This window comes from Pinus tabuliformis, chromosome 2_2, assembly GCF_031772625.1.
Source record: "Pinus tabuliformis cultivar Carrire ecotype Pingquan chromosome 2_2, CPIR1, whole genome shotgun sequence".
NCBI classification, from domain to species: Eukaryota; Viridiplantae; Streptophyta; class Pinopsida; order Pinales; family Pinaceae; genus Pinus; species Pinus tabuliformis.
Window position 1 is genome coordinate 1292502334 of NC_142300.1, and position 21599 is coordinate 1292523932.

Consider the following 21599-nt stretch of genomic DNA (forward strand, 5'->3'; position numbering starts at 1 on the left):
GTTGCTAAAATATCAGGAACAACATGGGTTTACTAAATCAGCAACCATGGGGAAACGACAAAGGATAGTGCGAGGATCCCAAGAAGACGGTCGAGGTTCGGTTACCAGCTGTGTAACAGTAAGAAACCCAAGAAAGAATGCACTGTCACACTGTTGTAACAGCATCCTGTAACTCTTATTTTTGGACAGAAAGGGTTAACTGAATGAACTGTGATAGTCTATTGTAATAGATGTCTCCTCTATAAAGAGGAGACATCTACATTAGAGAAGGGGGGGGAGAAAAATAGTTTTGTAAGGAAAATTTTGAAAGACAACAGCAAAGTCTGAACTTTCATTGTAACTGGATCTTTTGGCAGATGAATAGAAGATTGTTCTGAGCATCTAATCTAGCATTTGTGTTCTGGGGAATCTTGTGAGAGGGACCGGGCCCACCTTCCTCACAAGATTCACCCATTTACTTTTCTGTCAAGTGTGTAAGTGTGTTTGATAATCTCTTTTTGCTGGTACTCTGTTTTGGATTCTGTAGCATTACCTCTGATGATTTCCTTTTTGCTAGTACTATGTTTTTTTAATTGCTTGAAGCTGTAAGAGAATATTTCACCGGTGAATTAGAATTGCAGTGTGTATTAGCAATCTGTTTACAGGGGCAGGTGCTGAACGTCCTTACCTGGAGGATAGGGTCCCGATCCTCTGCTAACAGAGCATCCATCACTTTTCTTTTCAGATTTGTAATCTTAAATTAACTGCTTTCATTTTATCTTTACAATACACTGTTATAACATAACGTGAGAATTATGTATACTACAACTTTTTAATGCTTTTAGAGTTAAGTACATACAGTACGCGGTAGCCTTTGAAATAAAAGACTTTCCTAGGTTGACAATTTAATGTGGTACTTGATTGTTAATCAATAAACAATTCAACTAGCCAACACCAGTGCCCAATAAAGCAGCAGTTGTACATGCAGATGCAGAAACTCAATCTGCACTTCCCAAGCCCATCATCAGACCTTGGGAACAGCTTGTCCATAACAAGCACAGAACTGGTCTTGGATATGACAAGGACTTGTCCTTTCTTATTCCACACTACTCAAAGCCCATTAAGTTTCAGAGTGTTGGATTCATTCATGACAGTTCAGCTTCAGCTGTTCCAGACTCTGCCCCTTTTCCACAACAACAACAACAACAACAAAAGATTGTAAAATTCCAACACTGTGACCGAGTTGGTGATTTGAAAGATCATCATTTTGATCTTCATCCATGTAAGCACTGTCATAAAACCACCCATTCTTCACACATATGCTTCAGAAACAAACGTACTGCAAGAACAAAGATTCATCTTGGATGGATCGCTTCTTGGCAACGGGCATCAACAACCAAGAAGATATTCCAATCACATGTCAGAACTTGTTCTCGAGTATTGAACAGTCTTGCAGTTGAGTTTTCTCCATCATCTCACCTTGTATCTGACACGGGGGGAAATGATGGTCATCTACAAGCTTCAAAGTCACATCAAGCGAGCTTGAGCCACAACCTGCCACACAAATTTCAGAGTTGTAGCCAGAAACAAAGATGCCCATGAACATGCCTATAGTTGGCAATCTGGGGCACTTCCTTTAGCAGAAGACTTCAGCTTCTTGCCAGTTTCGGAAGAATTCCAAGAACAAAATTGGGGACACTTCCTCTAGCAGAAGAATTCATCTTCTTGCCAGTTTTGGAAGAGTTCCAGGAATTGCATTAAGAATTCCAGAGTTGTTGGTCATCCTTAAACCATCACAGGTTGAGACTTCCCTTTTTAGGTTGAAGTTCTCCCTTTTATGCGGGGTGAGACCTCCCTTTATTGGTTGAAGGTTTCCCTCTTCAAAACAATAGGAGCACTTCCTCTAGCAGAAGACTTCAGCTTCTTGCCAGTTTTGGAAGAGTTCCGGGAACTGAACTAAGCATTCCAGTGTTGGTGGTCATCCTTAAACCACCGCCCTTTATACCAACATTTTAGAGAGCACATTCAGCCTTGTGCTGCCATGCATTTTTTGCACATTTTGTATTACAGCTCTCTTCTTGGACTCATACATAACCCTTCGGATTAAGGGGGGGAATGTTGGACACCTAATCCTCAATGGGTTAGTGTGGAAGCCGAATGGATAAAAGGAGTCCAAGAAACCTTGGGATGTGAAACCCAACGGTCACAACATGTACTATAAATGTAAATCACTTGTTAATAAAAATTACACTCTCATGTTTTATCTTTGATATTTCTCTTGTTGTCCATGTGTGTTTAACAGTTCAGCGGTTAGGGGGCACGTTTCCCTTGCTTCAAATTTGTAGATCCAAAGTCTCACTTCTTCTGTTTAAACTTCTACTTGACCTTGACAGCGTATCGGTACGCTGTGTCGAGCGAGGATATGTCCAAGAACTCCATCTCATCCTGGGTGTACCTGTGTAGGCGGCCGCGATATTTGAGTACCAAATGCAACTCAGAATCATTGATACCCAATGGTGTGTGAAGGGTATGAAAAATATTGGTAAACTCTGGCACGTCTTGGTCACTTCCCTGCCGCAGCATGGCCCACTTTATGTTTTTATCCTCATAGCTTTTGACAGGGTAGTACTGCTACTTGATGGCATTCCGGAAAGAATTCCAAGTGGGTGCAGCTGAAAAAAGTGGGGTCGTACTTTCATCCTTCTTCTCGCAATAGGTTTCCCACTAGTTCTTGACGCAGGGGGGCACCTTTGAGAAGAGCGAATGTAATTTTTTCCTGGCCGAAAAAATCATGAACAGAAAAATACCCTTCTAGTAGATTTAACCATTTATCTATAGCGTCTGCATCTATCTGACCCTCAAATATGAGAATGTCAAAGTTAAATTGTACCTTAAACGGTGTGGCGCTTCCAAAGTAGTTGCTGGAAGTAGAAGTGTCGCCCCTGGGTAGCCGCTGAAGGATCTGGGAAATGTTGTCCATCATCGTGTTTCGTTGTCGCTCGAGGGCCTCTTCGAGTAATATTTTGATAGGATCTCCTGCTCCCTCGTCTTTCTTTTTATCCACCATGCGAGGCTGTTGAGATTTGTGAGGCTGGTCTTGCAAAGGTTCGACCAGTTCAAGCCCTAACTCCTTATATCCCGACCTCGTTGGGGACATGCAAAGAAAAACAGAGAAAGAGCAGACTGCTCTGATACCATTGATCCAGATTTAAACAGGAACACAACAAATTACAGAGATAACCATAAATACAGAGATACAATAGAAATAGTCCTTCATTTCATTAATGTAAAATATTGGAATATGCTTATAAACAGAAATGGAAATAAACTAGCTCGGGCGATGGCAGCGTATCTCTGAGGAGAGATGTGGTGGCTACATGCGTCTGAACTGTCTTACAATGAGGCTCGAAGGCCTATTGATTGTTGAGAAACAACGGAAAACCCTAAACATCCAAAATCCTAACCCTAGGAGATGAAACGCCAAACTATGGGCCCCGTTTTGGGTAAATTGGTACATCAACTTCTCGGGGTTGTAACTTTGGCATACGATCTCTGTTTGACGTGCACAATACCTCATTAGAAAGATCTATCCAATGAATACAACTTTGGGAAGAGAAACATTAGCTAATGTACCCATGATGCTCCCAATTTTCCCAAAAATGTCGTTTAGGGCCTCAAAATGGCTCCGGAAGTTCAGGATCTGAAAAACTGCCAAAAATATAAAATTGTGCTACAAATAAGGAAACTGAAAAACTGAAAGAAACAATGGTGGGGTTCCAAGTGGAATTGGCGGGTGGCCACCAATATCCACCTGGATCAATGATGATTTCATGCGATTCATGATTTTGATCTATGATGGTTGTTGTTTGAGCTAACTGTATATGATGTGTTTATACATGATGATTTGATCAAACAACTAGTTTAACTTATTGTGATAGGAAGTAAACAAAGTTTCAAGTGTACCTTATTGACGGGCGACCAATGAGGTATAAATTGAATTTATTTCAATAAGTTTTGAATCTAATGAAAATTATGTGCTTGGTAAAGGAAAGCATGGAAATGCTCGGTTGGGTGGTTGAAACTAATTAAAAGAATTATCCACAACAACAAAAGGAATTGGAACAAACAACAATATGTTGGTAAAACACTTCAGGAGGAGGGCCATTATGGGACACTGGTGCCCAATAGTGTCCATTGATTTCCATGAACATGTTAGGACCAGTAGGATGCTTTTGAGGTAGGACTATACTTTAGTTGTTTGAACTTCTGATGTGAGGAATCCTTGCCAAGGGATGGATTTCCCAGGATAGGGGATGTCGGGGAACTTGGAAGGTGAGTGATTGCATTGAAGGGGGTGACTGGATTTCTCGAGGGACTGTGTAGCTGAGAAGGGAAGGTCGAAGATGCATTTGTTTTGGTCATTAGCATTGTCAGATGGAATCAAATGCACATTGAGAGTGTGCCCTAGAACAATGAGTCGGTAACCATTAACTGAGAGGACAAGTGGTGCAGGATTGTAGCGCTGGACATTAGATTCAATTTTGACTTTGGTAGTGGATTTTGCACTTGCTGGGAAGGAGGTGAATACTGGTACTACTTTTGAGGGTGGGGGAGTATGCCTTTGGATTCCCTTGTTGTGGATGCAGGCATCATATCCTTTTATTTTTTGGTCGAGAAAATGTGCATATATGTATATGTGTATATTATTGTAAGTATTGTATCTCCAATGAGGTGGAAGGTTACAAGCATGCAAGTCATGAGCCCCCTCATCCCTCCACTTAAGTGGATTTCATCAGATAGATATGGTTTTATTTTCCTTCTTTCGAGCAAGGCCCAACCATGAAATTTGACCTGGGTGATTTAATGCCCATCCTTGAAGATATGGCATATGTTATGTGGGATGTACCAGGAATAAATTATTCATTCATAGAGGTTGGTAGCACTTTATTTATGGAAATTTTTTTATTCTGGGAGAGAGGAGGTATTTTGGTCAATGTGAGCTTTTGATATTGCTTTCTCGTTGTTCTTTGGTCCCCTAAAAGGTTGAAGAATTCAAACAACAACATGGTGCTTTGTAGGTGCTCGATCTTTCATGGCTTGTAGCTCTGTCCTTTTGGAAATTTGATGTTGTTTAGGCCCCTATTTATCTCTTTTAAGTCAACTATTCAAGAACGCCATTCCATTGTATGGTTGCTTCTTGATGTCAGGGTTTGTAATTGGCCTTTCACCTTGCAAAAGAAGTTGCCTCCAGATGAATTGAAGTTATGTGCCTCTCTCGTTGCATGTAATTTGGAGAGTGATACTCTAGGTGGAAGGCCTCATTAATAGTCTCCGGTTCAATCAAATCTAGGATTTCATGCACACTGCAGGTATAGCTATGGAATTACTCTTGTCACTCTATATTCCTTCTCTAAGGCACCAACCTGGGCTCTTTTTCTGGCAATTCCTCTGTCTTCCTCTCTAATGCAATCCCACTTATTGTCTTGCAATTTGTTCTTTCGATTTGGAGCTGGGTTCCATTGGTTGTAGGGTCCAGATTCTCTGCTTATTGGATATTAGTTTCAAATGGAAAATTGCAACCATAAAGAGGAAAATGAGGACGCCCCAAAGAGCTTGGATTCGTGCCCTCTTTGTCCTCATCCCCCCGCCAATGCATACTTTGATTATAACGTTCTTCAACAATATTTTCTCTAGCATTCAAAAATGATTCTATATATGTTCAAAGGAATGTAGAGGCTTCACGCTCAGATTAATAGTCAGAATGATGAAATCGAATCTCTCCATAGCTAATTGAATGACCTCTTCTGCTCACGACATGCAACAAGTCAACAAAGTTCTTGAAAAAATTTAGGCACAAATCAACCTGAAGCAATGTTAGCAGAGTCCCCCTATTGAAAGACAATGTTTTCCAAAATTATTATGCTTTGTGGCCAATTTTGTCCGATATATAATTGAAGTCTGTTAGTAGTATGTATGTGTTTGGTAATCTGTATGTAGAAGACTATGGTTCTCCTATTTTATCTACTTCTAAGAAAGAACCAACTCTCAAAACTCATTGTAAAGCTCGCAAGCTTTGACTATGTTTTTGAGTGCAAATTTAATGAAACACTACTCTCTTTATATATATATATATATATATATATTAAAATATAAAATAAATAAATAAATATTCATTTTTAAAAATTAAATCTAATTTTATTAAATTTCAATATATTCTATTAACACCAAAGATAAAACAAATCTAAATTTGTGATGTTTTAAATTAATAATATTTTATAATTTAAATTATATTTTAATCAACGATAAAATCAATAGCGTAATTTTTTTTCCATTATATTAATTATATTTTTAATATATAATTAAACTTAACATTTTATTTTTTTTATATTTAAATGGTATAATGAGTAATTTACTTTCTAATTTTTAATTAAAGTTATAAATAATTAATTAAACATTAAAATAAAATATTCAAAATAAGATTTTAATGAAAGAATCAATATTAATAAAAGAATTAGTGAATGATTAATTTCAAATAATTAAATATAATTTATAATTTGGAGGTTGTGGTTCAATGATTGGGAAGTTTGGTGAGCATGAGATTGAATTGGGGAGATTTGGCCTTACTAGTCTCTTGGTCCAATTTATAGGGCTATATATACCTGAGAGTTGCTCAATGCTTCAGAGCTCCTTAAGATTCAAAAATTTCAAATAAAAAAAGACATTACAAAATTATTATCGATAACTTAACAAGTGCTACAGTGTAGTTAGTCTCTCTAGCTTAGCTTAAATACAACTAAGTTAAAGTGAATTCAAATAATAATAAAAAATACAAAATTACTATTGACAATTTAACAAGTGCTACAGAGTAGCTAGTCTCTCTAACTTAGCTTAAATACAATTAAATTAAAGTGAAATATAATAAATGAGTGGAGTTTGCTCAAAATTAGAGTTAATTGACCATATTTAATTTTAATAAATCTATATTTTACTTTTATGAGTTGTAATACTAACATTGCACAAACTAATTGGGGTGCTATATCCACAGCCTTAGTTACCACAAGGGTTTAAATCATGGAAAAATATATTTTGGTCCTTGAATGTTTTCCAAATTAAAAACATATAAATTTATAATTTTGTATTTGAAAATTATATATAATTTTTAATTTACAAGTGTTATTTTCAAAGTAGAAAAAAAAATGAAAATGAAAATTATATATAACTAATGTTGTATGGGAGTTGGTTATTTGGTTTAATTTAATTTAAATATAGTTAAATTAAGAAAAATGGATAATAAAAATAAGAAAAAATGATAATATAAATAATAATAATTTATTAAATAAATAAATTATTTTTTAAATTTATATTTATTTTAAAATGTAATTTTTATTAAATTTTAAAAATTATTAATTAATTTACCTTTAAAATTAATTAAATACATTATCAATATATTTTTTTATATAAAATTTATATAAGAAATTCATAAAGCAAAAATTATCTTTTATATAAAATAAAAATAAATTTATATAATATAATCTTAATAATACAAAAATTTATATTATTATATTTCTATGAGTTGTCAATTTTTGTTGGTGACTTATGTTTTATTATAAAAACTATATATGTACAAAGTCAACTTAATAATTTTTTATTAAAATTTTATTAATTTTCTTTTGTGGGTAAGCACCAATTAGGGATTTGAACTAATGATCTATTGCAAGGAGTGCCTTAATAGTGCACCCATTCACTATCAATCCAAAGCCCATGAGCTAAAATTTTATTAAATTTAAATATATTATGTAATTAATATAAATACACTTCTTTAAATATCTCTTGTTCTGATAAATGACTTTTTAAGTTTGAAAGAATAATGTTTTTTAATACAACTATTTTTAACCAATATGAATCATGAGCATATAATTGATTATTTTAATGAAATAAAATTTCACCAAATTAATATTCAATAAACAAGAAAGTCATATTTGTTCTTACAATTACCAATCATACAATAAAATATAAGCTAATGTAATCTGCCTCTTTTAATTACGTTGAAATCCATTTTTCCCTTTTTCAACCTCCATCAAAAGCCGTTAACCATCCCATGTAAATATATAATAATATGAATTAGTTTATATAAATTTTAAAAAATGTTTTCTTTCTTAATTATTTAATATAAAATGATTAATATATTAATTTTTCTTATAAATTTATTTTTATGATAAATAAAGAAGTTTAAACATATATTTATAAATTACAATTAAAAACAAATTTTCAATAAAATAACTATAAACTATAATAAATATGTTTCAAAATTTTGTTAAAATTTTGTCTTATTTATGATATATTTATCTTTGTCTTATTGATAAATAAAGAAAGAGTGTATAACATATATTTAGGTTTTTTTAATAAATTAATAGAAAGTGAAATTTATATTTATTTTAATTTAATATTAATATTATTGGTTTAGATGTAATTAATTTTTTTAAAATCAAAATGAAAATATGCAATTATTTCATAACTACAATAAATGAGTTAGTTATAATATATTTCATGAGACTTGAATCTATATAGCTAATATATTTTAACAATTTATCATAAGAGGATATTGGGGGTGGGCTTTGATCCATTTATGCGTGCATAGGTCACAAAACCATTTAATAGTCTCTCTAGGTATAACTACATGTTCGATCCCGCATGGCTCTAGGGAAACTGCACAAGAATTAAACCTTGCTCTATGGTGAAAATATTCTCACTTTCCACTATTGGATCTAAATCTCTAGGTGCAACAACACTTTGGACCACTACCTCAAGGTGCCCCTTGGCTCCAAAGAAGCCATTATAGATATTGAACCTCGACTGATGGTGAAAAAATCCTCGCTTTGTACCTTTAAATCCAATCATTTTAAATATATATATATATATATATATATATGCTTGTTAGGTTATCTGATTCATGAGATGGCTCACATGCCTAACTTGAGGTACTCATGGCTCCAAGGAAGCCATTATAGATATCAAACCTTGGCTAATGGTTGTTAGAGTTGGCTTTTCCACCGCCTCATTTCCCTATGAGATAAGTATGGTGAGTTGTAAGCTCACATAGAGACTTACATCTGTTCAATTGTTGTAGTTATCCTTAACCAACACTTGGCCTCCTCCATTTCTATATAATGGAGGTCTTCTATGTACTTTCACCTAAGTTTAAGTTTGTTAGGTTATGTGAGTCCTCAGATGACTCACATGCCTAACCTATGGGTTGAGTAGCAAGGAACCAAGGCATCTAAGTCGTCAAAATCACCCAGGGCCCTTGTACCTTGTCTCGACCACTTCAACCCTTAATATAGTTAGATTTTTGCCCACAATATTTTGAATTGGTGATCTTTACATTATAGAGTTCTTTAACACAACACCCTGTCACTATTTGCTCTACACTCAATATGCTCTCTTTAAACATATGTAGTTAAATCTACTATCTACCAATAGTAATTAAATTTATTTTATTAGTAGATATATCAATTTACATAATCCTAGCAGTCCTTTCTAATTCAGTAAATTAAATTTAAAATGAAACCTTTGGATAGAAGTATTCAAGATTTGACACTTAGTTTCTAACCGAGTCATCAAATTCTTTTTCTGCAACACCTTCTTGATTTCCAAGATGGTTTCTATTATGTCCAGAATTTGAATCTGCTCCAACTCGACCCTAGTTTTTTAGTTAAGAACTCTGATCATGTCTGCAACCTCACTTGGTTTATCTTTAATAAGCTGCTTCACTTCATCAGTGGGCACCTGGCATCTGTTTATGAGTTCCTCCTATTCGAAAATGATCTAAATGGAGGGCCATACTTCAGTTATGGCATGACTGATATGTAACCATATACTTTCCTTGGCTTGGGCCAAGGTATGAGCAATCAATGAATGACTCTGCAACTCTTCAATTCTTATGTTCAACCTGTGTGTTTTTTGCATTTCCTCAACATACAAACTATCATTCTTTATTTTATGAGCTTCCAGATTCTGAAATTTCGTATGAAATCATTCATTCGATTGCTTCTGGTGAGTGAGCTCCTATGAGAGTTTGTTCAAATCTTATGTTGTCGATGCAGATTCCCTTGTGGATGATGTAGATTCCCTTGTTGTTCTGGACACTTTAATAGGGATAGTTGTGATGGGAGCTATTGCTAATTGAGTAATTTTCTCTTTTTCGTTAAGAAATTTCTCAATCTGCTCCTCCATAGTTTTATTTTGTACATTTTTCTCAATTATCAGTTTGAGAATTTCTTCCATGTGTTGTTCACTCTCTGCTATCTCCTTGGTCTAGGGGTCCTCTGTAGAAGGCAATTTCAATTGTTTCCTCAATAATGTAATATATGTATTCTTATTTCTGATAACGGCTTCAACAAATTTGACATCAGTAGGGTCATATTCAATGTTAATTACTAAGTGCTCCAATGTCTTAACCCTATTGTCCTTAGCTAATAATTATATTTTCTCAATATTTAATTGTGACTGCACATTTCACAGAGAAATTTTAAGCTTTGACAATGCCATAGATGTGTTGGTCATGTTTGAGAACAACATCTCACCAGACTACCTATGCATGTCCATTTGATCAATTGGATGTATCTGATTAGCATCGAATGTAACCACAATTTTCTTGTAATAAGAGGAACCTTTAAGAAAAGGCACTTGAGCCTGTAGAAAATCCATTGGATAGAGTTAATTGAAGGTCGATTGTGCATTGGGACAACAGTCTAACTCATAGATTTTCCAGTTAACTGATCAATCAAACCAAAATCGCTAATGCATGCATGGAATTTGAATTGCTCAGCTGAAGTGGAGATGACAAGGCAGTGTAACATGAGTTGTATAATTTTTTGAGTGTACAATTGTTGCATGAAGTCATAAGATCAATCATTGGGAATTGCGCAAAAAATAGGAGGAAATTCCTATCACTTATGAGCTAATTTCCTCAAGGATTGTGGAAGGAAATAAGAGTCTAGATGTGTTGATAATTATCAAATAAGAGTCTAGATGTGTTGATAATTATCTAAGTGTTGGCCTAAGTTTCTCATTCAATAGAGAAAACATTTATTCTTTTGTAGGGTGTGCTCAGAGCTGGAGCAAGCAATTGTAATAGTTTCTTTATTCAACTGATTAATGTAAAGAAGCTTGAGAGGTTTCTCCTAGTTGGGTTCCCCTAGAAATCATTGTGTACTTGTGGTTTTTCTTATTGCATGTTTATGCATGTTATTCTAAATTGTGATTTCCATTTCGCAGATCAGTAGAGTGGAATTGTGTCTCTTTTTTTTTTAGTTTGAAATATTGAGCAGTTACAATTTCTATCAAATTTCTACAGTGTCAATGCTATAATGTTTGAAATATAACACCTTTGAGATAAAATAATAATATAAAATATTATTTTACTTACGTCAATGACACAATCAATGGATGCACTATTAGTGCACCCCATAATTGAAGGTGAACTTTAATTGGAACCACTTGACTTATGAACGGTTTCTTAATTTCTATATGTCCTAGTGTATTTTTATGCCACTATGTTTCAATGATTTATATACATTTAGGTGGTGGAAAATCTCTCTAAGGCCTCAATATTCAACTTGTGTTTGTGACACATATTTTATTATAAAAAACGTATATGTAAAAAGTCAACATAATACTTATTAATATAATTTTATTAAATTTAAGCATGATATGTAATTTGAATATGAGTATACCTCTTTAGATGTCTCTTGCTCTAGTAGATGACTTTTTAGTTTTTTTAAGAGAAATGACTACGATTTTTTAATTCATCATTTTTAATCAATATGAAGCATGAGCATGTACTTGACCACTTTGATGAAGTAGAATTAGACCAAATTAATGGAACTTGAGGTATCTATGTCCTCGTCTTCCATATCCCTCTTAGCATCACCTCTCACCTGATGCCTAATAACGTTTTCTAAATTTAATATAAATGTAGATGACATATAAAAATTAACATACTCAAATCAATAATAAAATTTACTTTATTTTTCTTAATTTAACCTAAATAATAATTTAAACAAAACTAAAATGAAAAATTAAATCAAACATTTAAACACATTATCAAAATTTAAAAATATATTTTTTAAATTTAAACCCACAATGAAAAAAATAAAAAATCTTCGCATATTTCATTTATAATAAATAATTATAAAAAATACCCTAATATATTCAAATAATCTCACCTAAGATTATATAATATGTGTACATGAATTTACCATTAGTTTTGTTTGAAAAACAATAGATAAAAGATGTGGAAAAAAAATGATATGCTTCAATTATATATTTATAAATTGCATTACTAGTCTTCTCCACATTAGAAGACAAACCTCATCATTTACATTTAATCCATTAAGCATTTTAACTATTTTTTACACTTGTGAATTTATGTTGTTTCTTTCTATAAAATTCTATATAATATATATGTACAAATCATGTCAGCACTAAAAGTAAAATGCGTAAGTCATGCCAACACTATAGTGTATGAAATATAACAAATTTGATATAAAAATATTATTTTACTTATTTCATTGGTTGATTCACTATTAGTGTTCTCTATAGTTGAAGGTGAACTTTCATTAGAACCACTTGCTTCATGAACAATTTCTTATTTTTAATCAGCCTTAGTGTATTTTTATGTCACTTTATTTTATATCATTTATATACATTTAGGTGATGGAAACCTCTCTCTAAGCTCTTAATAGTCAATTCAGGTTGTTGAATCACATTTTATTATAAAAAATATGTATGTATAAAGTTAATTTAATAATTGATATATATATATATATATTTAATTTAAGTATGATAAGTAATTTGAATATAAGTATATTTTTTAAGATATTTCTTATCAATTCTTGTTGGTGACTCACATTTTATTGAGTGGGTCTAATGGTTAAAAGTATGTGTTTCCTCGAATGTTTTAATTTTTTCGAGAATTCCCTTCCTTTCTCGAACGCGAGAGGATGCGGGAGAGCCATAGCGACTAGGGTTACAGTAGACAGCAGAGTTCGTCTCTAATGGAGAGTGGCAGGGGAGGGAGCTCGACTCCCTCCTACAAAGACGTTGTGGCCAACAGAAGTAAATCACCGATTGGAAACAGTAAAGGCTGTACGGATGACAGGAACAGGGATAATGAAAAGGAAACAGATGGGACCAGAACCAAGGAAAACAACAGCACCAAGGACAAAGAGGAAGAAGACAAAAATCTAGGTTCAAGAGAAAAAAACAAAAAGGACCTTGCAAACCGAAAGCAGAAATCACTCCTAGAGTAATATTAAATGATCCTGCTCTACAGGTGCACAAGGAACACATGGGGACCTACGCCATTATCTGTAAATTCATGGGACTATGGCCCACTAAAAAGGCTTTACAGACATGGATAAAGTATCAGTGGAAACCCAAAGGAAGCATTGAACTACATCTGGGGTTAAAAGGATTCTTCACAGTGGTGTTCTCTAATATCGAAGATAAAGACAGAATATTCGAAGGAGGACCCTACTTTTTTGCAGCAGCCAGTCTCTATATGAGGCCATGGAGGATGAACTTTGTCCCAGAGCGGGAGACTTTCTCTTCTGTTCCAATGTGGGTAAGGCTCTATTCTCTACCTCTAGATTATTGGCAATCTAAATCGCTCGCTGCCATTGGCAATAAACTAGGACGCTTTGTCAAAGCTTCGGAAGCCACAAGAAGGGGAAAATATACCTCCTTTGCAAGGATATGTGTGAAAATGGACCTATCAGGAGTGCTTCCGGATGAAGTAATCCTGGAAGTTTTTGATGAGGAATGGGTGCAGACAGTGGACTACGAGCATATCCCTTTCAGATGCCAAAGATGCCATGAACATGGACATCTGTTAAAAGACTGCCCTCTCAGCAAAGCAGATAACAAATAAAAACTTAATACAACGAAGGACACAGAAAGCTTTCAGGAAGTGGCAAGTAGAGGAAAGGGAGGAAAAAAGGGGTCAAAGCAACAACATAACGAGGGGCAGAAGGGCAGTCGGACCAAGTTTCAAGTGCTAGAAGAGACTGAAGAAATTACAGAAGAGAACCAAGATCAAGAGGAAGGTACTAAAGAAAAAGAAAAAGAAGAGGACAAAACCCAATCTCAAGATATGGATTCTCAAAAAGAGGCGATGAGAAGTGAACAGAAATGGAGATGGACCAGGAAATGACCCAAAGTGAAACAGATCTGGATGATCATGAACTATAAGAAATTCTTGACAAGGAAAACCTGGATCTGGAAGGATTCTGTTAGAAAATTATATATATGGAGCAATGGAACACATAAAATATTGCAGAAATATAAACACAGAAAACGCACAAAACAAGAGAGACACAGATATACGTGGCTCACCCAGTTTGGGCTACGTCCACCCCGAACAGCCAGTCCTTCCTTTCTATTATCCAGCAAAATGAAGAGACACAACCTACAACAAATCCGCTGTAATATCCTCTGTTTTCTCTCACAGTCTCACCTCTCTGTTTCTCGCTCCCAGAATACACATCTATCACACAGCCTCAAATACAATACCCTCATACAAAGAGAGGGGTTGCCTTCTAGGGAAAAAAACCCTAAACTAAACATAAGTTCTACCGTCAGATCATCCGCCTAATGAACGGCCCAGATTGACTAGAAATTACTATACTTTTACAAGGCAATTTTACAGCTGTTTTTAGCTTAGGGGGCGCTGCCCCCGAAACCCCCCGCCAGGGGGGGGCTCCCAAAGGTTGTAGCCGCCCCCCCTGGACCCCCCCTACAACGAATATTTTACGGGTGGCGTTGTCGCCCCCATTTCGAACTGGGGTCCTATGTGGCGATACCTTTGAATATAGAAGATAATCAGGCTCCACACCCAACAGATTCCTGATGCAGGGAACCAAAGGAGGAATAGATTCACTGCCTCAAGAGGAATGCAATAGAATACAACAGTTGTTTTTATGGAAAACTTAGGAACGAGGGCTGGAAAAAGGTAAAAACATCCATAAACAGGAGCACAGAGGGGTGAAAACAATGAAATCAACTCCAGGATTAGCTACTAGAAATCCAGGAAAGAAGAGGGGCAGAAAAAAGCAAAATGAGCTCTTAATGGAGTGTGGAAAGCTAATGATAGATTTGGGTAAGATGAAAGATCTAACCAGTTACTCCTTTACAAATATTTAATTATGAAGTTCATATCTTGGAATATCAGAGGTCTAGGTAGTAAAAGAAAACAGAGAATGCTAAGTAACAGAATGAAACTAGCAACGCGGGACATAATCTTCATTCAAGAAACAAAATGCTCCATTCAGAAATTAAAACAAATCCATAGCAAATGGCTTAGTAAATTTGAGTTTCTAGAAGTTAAAGCAGAGAACACGGTTGGGGGCATTCTCACTCTATGGAACCCCCAAAAAGTCAGCATAATAGATGCAGAGGCATCGAGAAATTATTTTTCAGTTATCATTCAACCAGTGGGGGTATTGGACACCTTCCTAGTTACAAATGTTTATGGTCCTCAAAGAATAGATGAGAAACTCAAATTTCTTAACTCCCTGGTAGATCTCAGAAGCAGACATGTAGAAATCCCCTGGGTCATTGGAGGAGATTTCAACATGATAAAATCTTTTTCGGAAAAAAAGGAGGTACCAAAATGCTAAGTAAAGATTTAGTAGCGTTACAATCCTTCATAGAATATATGAAAATGGTTGACTCTGAAATGCACAACGGTCTTTTTACTTGGGATAACAAAAGAGGTGGTGATGCCCAGGTTGCCTCCAAGTTAGACATATTTTTGATCTCTGAGGAGTTGATGCTCACAAAAAAAGAAATATCTGCAAGTGTTCTCCCCTTTGGTGGTTCTGGTCACTCGCCGATTCAATTAGAAATCAAGGGGATTGATTCTCCCAAGAATAGACCCTTTAGATTTGAGAATATCTAGCTCTCCCACCTAGATTTCATCAGCAACATTGAAAAATGATGGTCGGAAGATCTTCAAATTCAGGGCACCAAAATGTTCCTCCTTCATAAAAGACTAAAGTATATAAAACTCAAACTCAAAGAATGGAACAAGAAGGATTTTGGTAACATTTTCATAGACAAAAAAATCAGTGGAAATTAAAGTACAAGAACTAAACCAAGTATTGATCATAGATGGTTTTGATAAAGTCAAAAGTGAGCAAGCTGAAAAATACAACCGAGAATGGGAGAATTTATGCAAACAAGAGGAAATCTTTTGGCGACAAAAGTCCAGAGTTCAATGGCTCAAAGAAGGTGAACAAAATACCAGATTTTTCCACAGATCCACCATAGCCAATAGAACGCACAACAGAATCTCTTCGATATTGAATGAGAATGGGGAGCTTCAGACCTCTCATAAGAATATTGAAGCTGTGATGGTTCAGCATTTCAGAGGCATCACAAAGGAAAATAATCTAAACAGAGAGCAACACATTAAGGAAATTACAAAAAATATCCCCAGAATGGTGTCCAGAGAAGATAATTTTAACCTGAATAAACCAGTAACCGAAGAAGAAGTCAGTGAGGTAATCAAAGATATGCAGAATGGCAAAGCTCCAGGTCCAGATGGTTTTAATGTAGACTTTTTCAAAGCCTGCTGGAATGTTGTCAAACAAGATATTTTGGATGTTGTAGAGGACTCCAGAAAAAGCAGGACCATTCTGAAAGCCCTCAACACCTCCTTCATCTCCTTGATCCCCAAACAGGATTCAACCCTGACTCCTGAGAAGTTCAGACCCATTACTTTATGCAATGTGGTGTACAAAATTATTTCCAAGATTTTGGCTAGCAAACTCAAACCTCTTCTCCCTTCTTTAATTTCAGGGGAACAGTCTGGTTATGTCGAAGGAAGGAAAATCCTGGACAACATTATTCAGGCCCACGAGGTAGTTCATACGCTTACCAACAAAAGGCAGGCTGGTATGATCATGCAATTAGACATTGCAAAAGTGTATGACAAGGTGAACTGGATTTACATCAAGAAGGTCCTTATTACTTTTGGGTTTAATCACAACTGGGTCAGATGGGTTATGGCTATGGTTACTTCTTTCAGCTTTTCAATTTTGGTGAATGGCTCGCCCTCAGAGATCTTTACTCCTTCCAGAGGCCTCACGCAGGGAGACCCACTCTCTCCCTTTCTCTTTATCCTCATGATGGAAGGACTGGGTTGGTCCATTAAACATGCCAAAGTCTTAGGGAAGATCAAGGGCCTCCATTTAACAGAGAATGGTCAAGCAATGACCCATCAACAATTTGTGGATGACACCATGTTGCAGGCTATCCCCACAGTCAAAGAAACTTCTGCGTACAAACAAATCCTTAATGACTTTGCCTTGGCTTCAGGTATGGAAGTTAATCTCTCCAAATCAAAAAAAAAATTCTTAAATACTAACATTGCTATTCAGAGGAATATTTCCAGAATTCTTGGCTTCCAAAGGGATTCCCTCCCTTCAAAGTATTTGGGAATTCCCCTTACAGCTAAACCATTGCACAAAAGTATCTGGGAACCGGTGCTTAACAAGATGCAAGACAAGGTCAAAAAATGGACTTTTAGATCATTGAACCTTGCTGGCAGGTTGATTCTGACAAAGGTCGTTCTGCAAGCTATCCCTGTTTTCTTTTTATCAGCCCTTCCAGCTCCCAAAGGGGTCTTACAACAATTTAGGAATATCCAGAGAGACTTCCTTTGGGGTAAGGAGGAAACTAGGAAGAAATGGGCCCTAGTTTCTTGGGATAAAATCTGTAAACCCAAAAGTCATGGAGGCCTAGGCTTAGATGATCAGGAGATTCTGAGTAACGTTTTAGGAGCCAAGCTCTGGTGGAGATGGGTTAAAGAACCAGGGGCTCAATGGGCTAAAACCTGGAAAGAAAAATATGCAAGCTCCTGGCAAACAAGTGATCTTATAAGAATGTCTGGAAACATAAAAGGCTCTTACATCTGGAATAAAGCCTGGGAAAATAGAAGCCTAGTACAAAACAACAGTTTCTGGGAAATCAGAGCAGGAGACCTAGCTCTCTTCTGGGAAGACAAATGGCAACAAGAACCAATGTTGTTAAGAGAGGACTTTATAAGCCTCAAGCAGGAAACCGATTCCCAAGGATTAATAAAAGTTCTGGAATCTTCCTCATGACTCCAAAAAGTGGAGAAACTAGAGAAAAATAGACTGCATAGGGGATAGAACCATAAAAGCAAAAACAGAAGAACTCCTGAGCATGTTAAAACAAAAGAAGATCTTGGTAACAGATGGGCAGGATCAGCTAAGACGGGGCCACAATAAAAAAGGTATCTTTAATATTAAGGAATCAAAAAGAATTACCCCTAAACCTAGATCCATGTGTTTCAGCAAAGTCCTAGCAAAAAATTTGGAGCCACCAAGGATGGATGAAGATCAAGCTTTTTATGTGGTTAGTTCATCACAAGAAAATATTAACTTGGGAAAACATTCAGAAGAGGGGGGTTATGGGGCCCACTAGATGTCAGTTATGTGAAGCTCAAGAGGATACAATGGAGCACATTCTCAACAACTGCACCTACACCACCTGGCTGTGGGATTCTTTTGATAGCATTTTTCAAAAGACAAACAGAGATAAGGGCAGTATCATTAAAACCCTGAACAAGTGGAGAAAAAACTTTTCGAAGTATGAAATCCTTAATTTGGCATGGACCTTTGTGCCAAGCTTCATTATTTGGAATGTTTGGAAAGAAAGGAATAAACGAATTTTCAAGGAAGAAAAAACTACTCCTCTTCGCTTGATGGATCTGATCTTGAAGCAGATTAAGGAGACAGTTTCCACCACTGTGCACAGTCTTCCCAAGAATCCTTCCACAGTGATTGAATTGAGAACTCTAAAGCATCTGTGCATGCATGAGATCATTAACCATGGTCTTAACAGAAAGGAAAGAGGGTTGGAAATGGAAAAGGAGTTCTAGCATCCTCCACCGAAAGGTTATCTGAAATGCAATATTGATGGAGCTTCAAAAAGAAACCCGGGGATAGCAAGTTATGGAGGGGTGTTAAGAGATGAAGAAGGTAAAATAATCTTTACTTTCCACTATCATTTAGGCATAACCACCAACAACATGGCTGAGTTAATGGCTTTGGAACAATGTCTAGAGCTTCTTAAACTAAATAACAGCTCAAATGTCATTATCGAAGCAAACTCAGAAATCTCTATAAATGCAGTCAAGAAGATCAGTTGTGGAACAACACCAGAAAAGGTCTCAAAACATTGGAAACTAATACAAGTGTACCAGAGAATTCAAAAACATCTCCTAAGTCTTCGAACTGTTAGCTTCAATCATGTTCGACGAAAAGCCAATAAACTTGCAGATTTACTGGCCAACCAAGGAGTGATTAATTCAGAATACAGGATTGAGATGAACTGGCAAGGGATGCCTCTCAACAGGTTAAAAGCTCTCTACAATGAGCAAGCGGTAGAGGACAGAGAAATTTTTAAGCATTGGGCTAGTAGGGTTTAATTTACAGTCAACGGATGTTTTTGCTGCGAGTTTCGTTGACAGTGTTCGCGGGATGGACGGCGGGATAGTTCCCGCACGAGAAATTCTCCAGCAATCCTCCTACGGAACGGAAAACCAGGCTTTGAGCAGTATCCAGGCGTTCTTGAGGCATTCGAATGGTAAGTGGTATAGGATTGTTGAAAGAGATTCCACTAGGCCCTCAACACGTGGCATGGGTGGGGTTCGTAATACCACCCTCCATCGCGCCTTATGGATCATGTATCTTGGCTTTCCGATTTCTTTCCGAGCTGTTCATTTTTGTAGTGGGATTCGATGGTCAGAATGGACCGTGCAATTTTGTGGGGCCACTAGTATTAATCATGGAAGGGATCATAGAGTTCAACTTTGGGTTAGCGTTTAGCCGTGGGGACCATTTAAAAGGTTAGTTTGTACTTTAGTTTGTTCTAAGGGTCACATCTACGACAGTATGCCCTTGATGTTTCCATAGTCCATGACAAATTCTAGTTTTTTGCAATATATTGTAACATTACTTTTGGTTTAATGGAATAGAAGGACAGTCTCTTGCTTCAGCAAAAAAAAAAAAAGAAGGTATGTGTTTCCTCTTAAGAGGTCATATGTTAAAAACTAGAGGGGTAGAGTATGCATGTCTTAGTAGACTTAGCATCAAATCTGGGTAGAGGTAGGTCTCTTATCCCACAAACAAAAGGGTCTCATACACCAATTTGGTATATGGCTTAGCAGTGACCTTAAAATTGGATAACAACAACAACAACAACAATAAATATATGTGTATAAAGTCAACAAAATAATTATTTATAAAATTTTATTAAAATTAAACATAATATGTTATTTTAATATAAGTATACCTCTTTAGATATTTATTGTCCACATCTATGACTCACATTTTATTATAGAAAACATATATGGAAAAGTTAACAGAATAATTATTTATTAAATTTTATTAAATTTAAGCATGATATGTAATTTGAATTTGAATATAAATATGTTTTTTTATTTTTATCAACTCATAGGTGACTCATATTTTATTATTAAAAATATATATGCACAAAGTCAATATAATAATTATTTATAAAATCTTATCCAATTCAATCATGATATGTAATTTGAATATGAATATACTTATTTAGATATTTCTTATCAATTTATGTGGGTGACTCACATTTATTAAAAAAAAAAAAACTAAATATATAAATTCAACAAAATAATTATTTATTAAATTTAAGCATGATTTGTAATTTGAATATAAATATACCTTTTTTAGAATTTTTTTTGGTCAATCCTGGTTGGTGACTTATGTTTTATTATAAAATACATATATGTAGAAAGTCAACTTAATAATTTTTTATTAAAATTTTATTAAATTTAAATATAATATGTAATTCGAATATAAGTATACTTCTCTAAATAGTTCTGGTAAATGACTTTTTAAATTGGAAAGAATAATGTTTTTTAATACATCTATTTTTAACCAATATGAATCATGAGCATATAATTGATTATTATTATTTTAATGAAATAAAATTTCACCAAATTAATATCAATAAATAAGCAACTCATATTTGTTCTTACAATTACCAATCATGCAATAAAATATAAGCTAGTGTAATCTACATCTTTTAATTACCTTGAAATCCATTTTTCCGCCTTTTCAACCTCCATCAAAAGCTACTAACCATCCCATGTAAATATATAATAGTATGAATTAGTTTATATAAATTTTAAAAAATGTTTTCTTTCTTAATTATTTAATATAAAATGATTAATATATTAATTTTTATTATAAATTTATTTTTATAATAAATAAAAAAGTTTAAACATATATTTATAAATTACAATTAAAAACAAATTTTCAATAAAATAACTATAAACTATATATTTTTATAAATATATTTCAAAATTTTGTTAAAATTTAGTCTTATTTATGATATATTTATTTTTATATTTATCTTTGTTTTATTGATAAATAAAGAAAGAGTGTAAAACATATATTTAGGTTTTCTTATAAATTAATAGAAAGTGAAAATTATATTTATTTTAAGATAACATTAATATTATTTGTTTAGATGTAATTAAATTTTTT

The 21599-nt window shown here is 34.7% G+C and overlaps 1 pseudogene; it reads left to right on the top strand.

Moving 5' to 3' along the window:
- Positions 1–19923, top strand: part of LOC149198227 (uncharacterized) — a 30317-nt pseudogene extending 10394 nt beyond the window's left edge.
- Positions 19924–21599: the final 1676 nt, after the last annotated feature.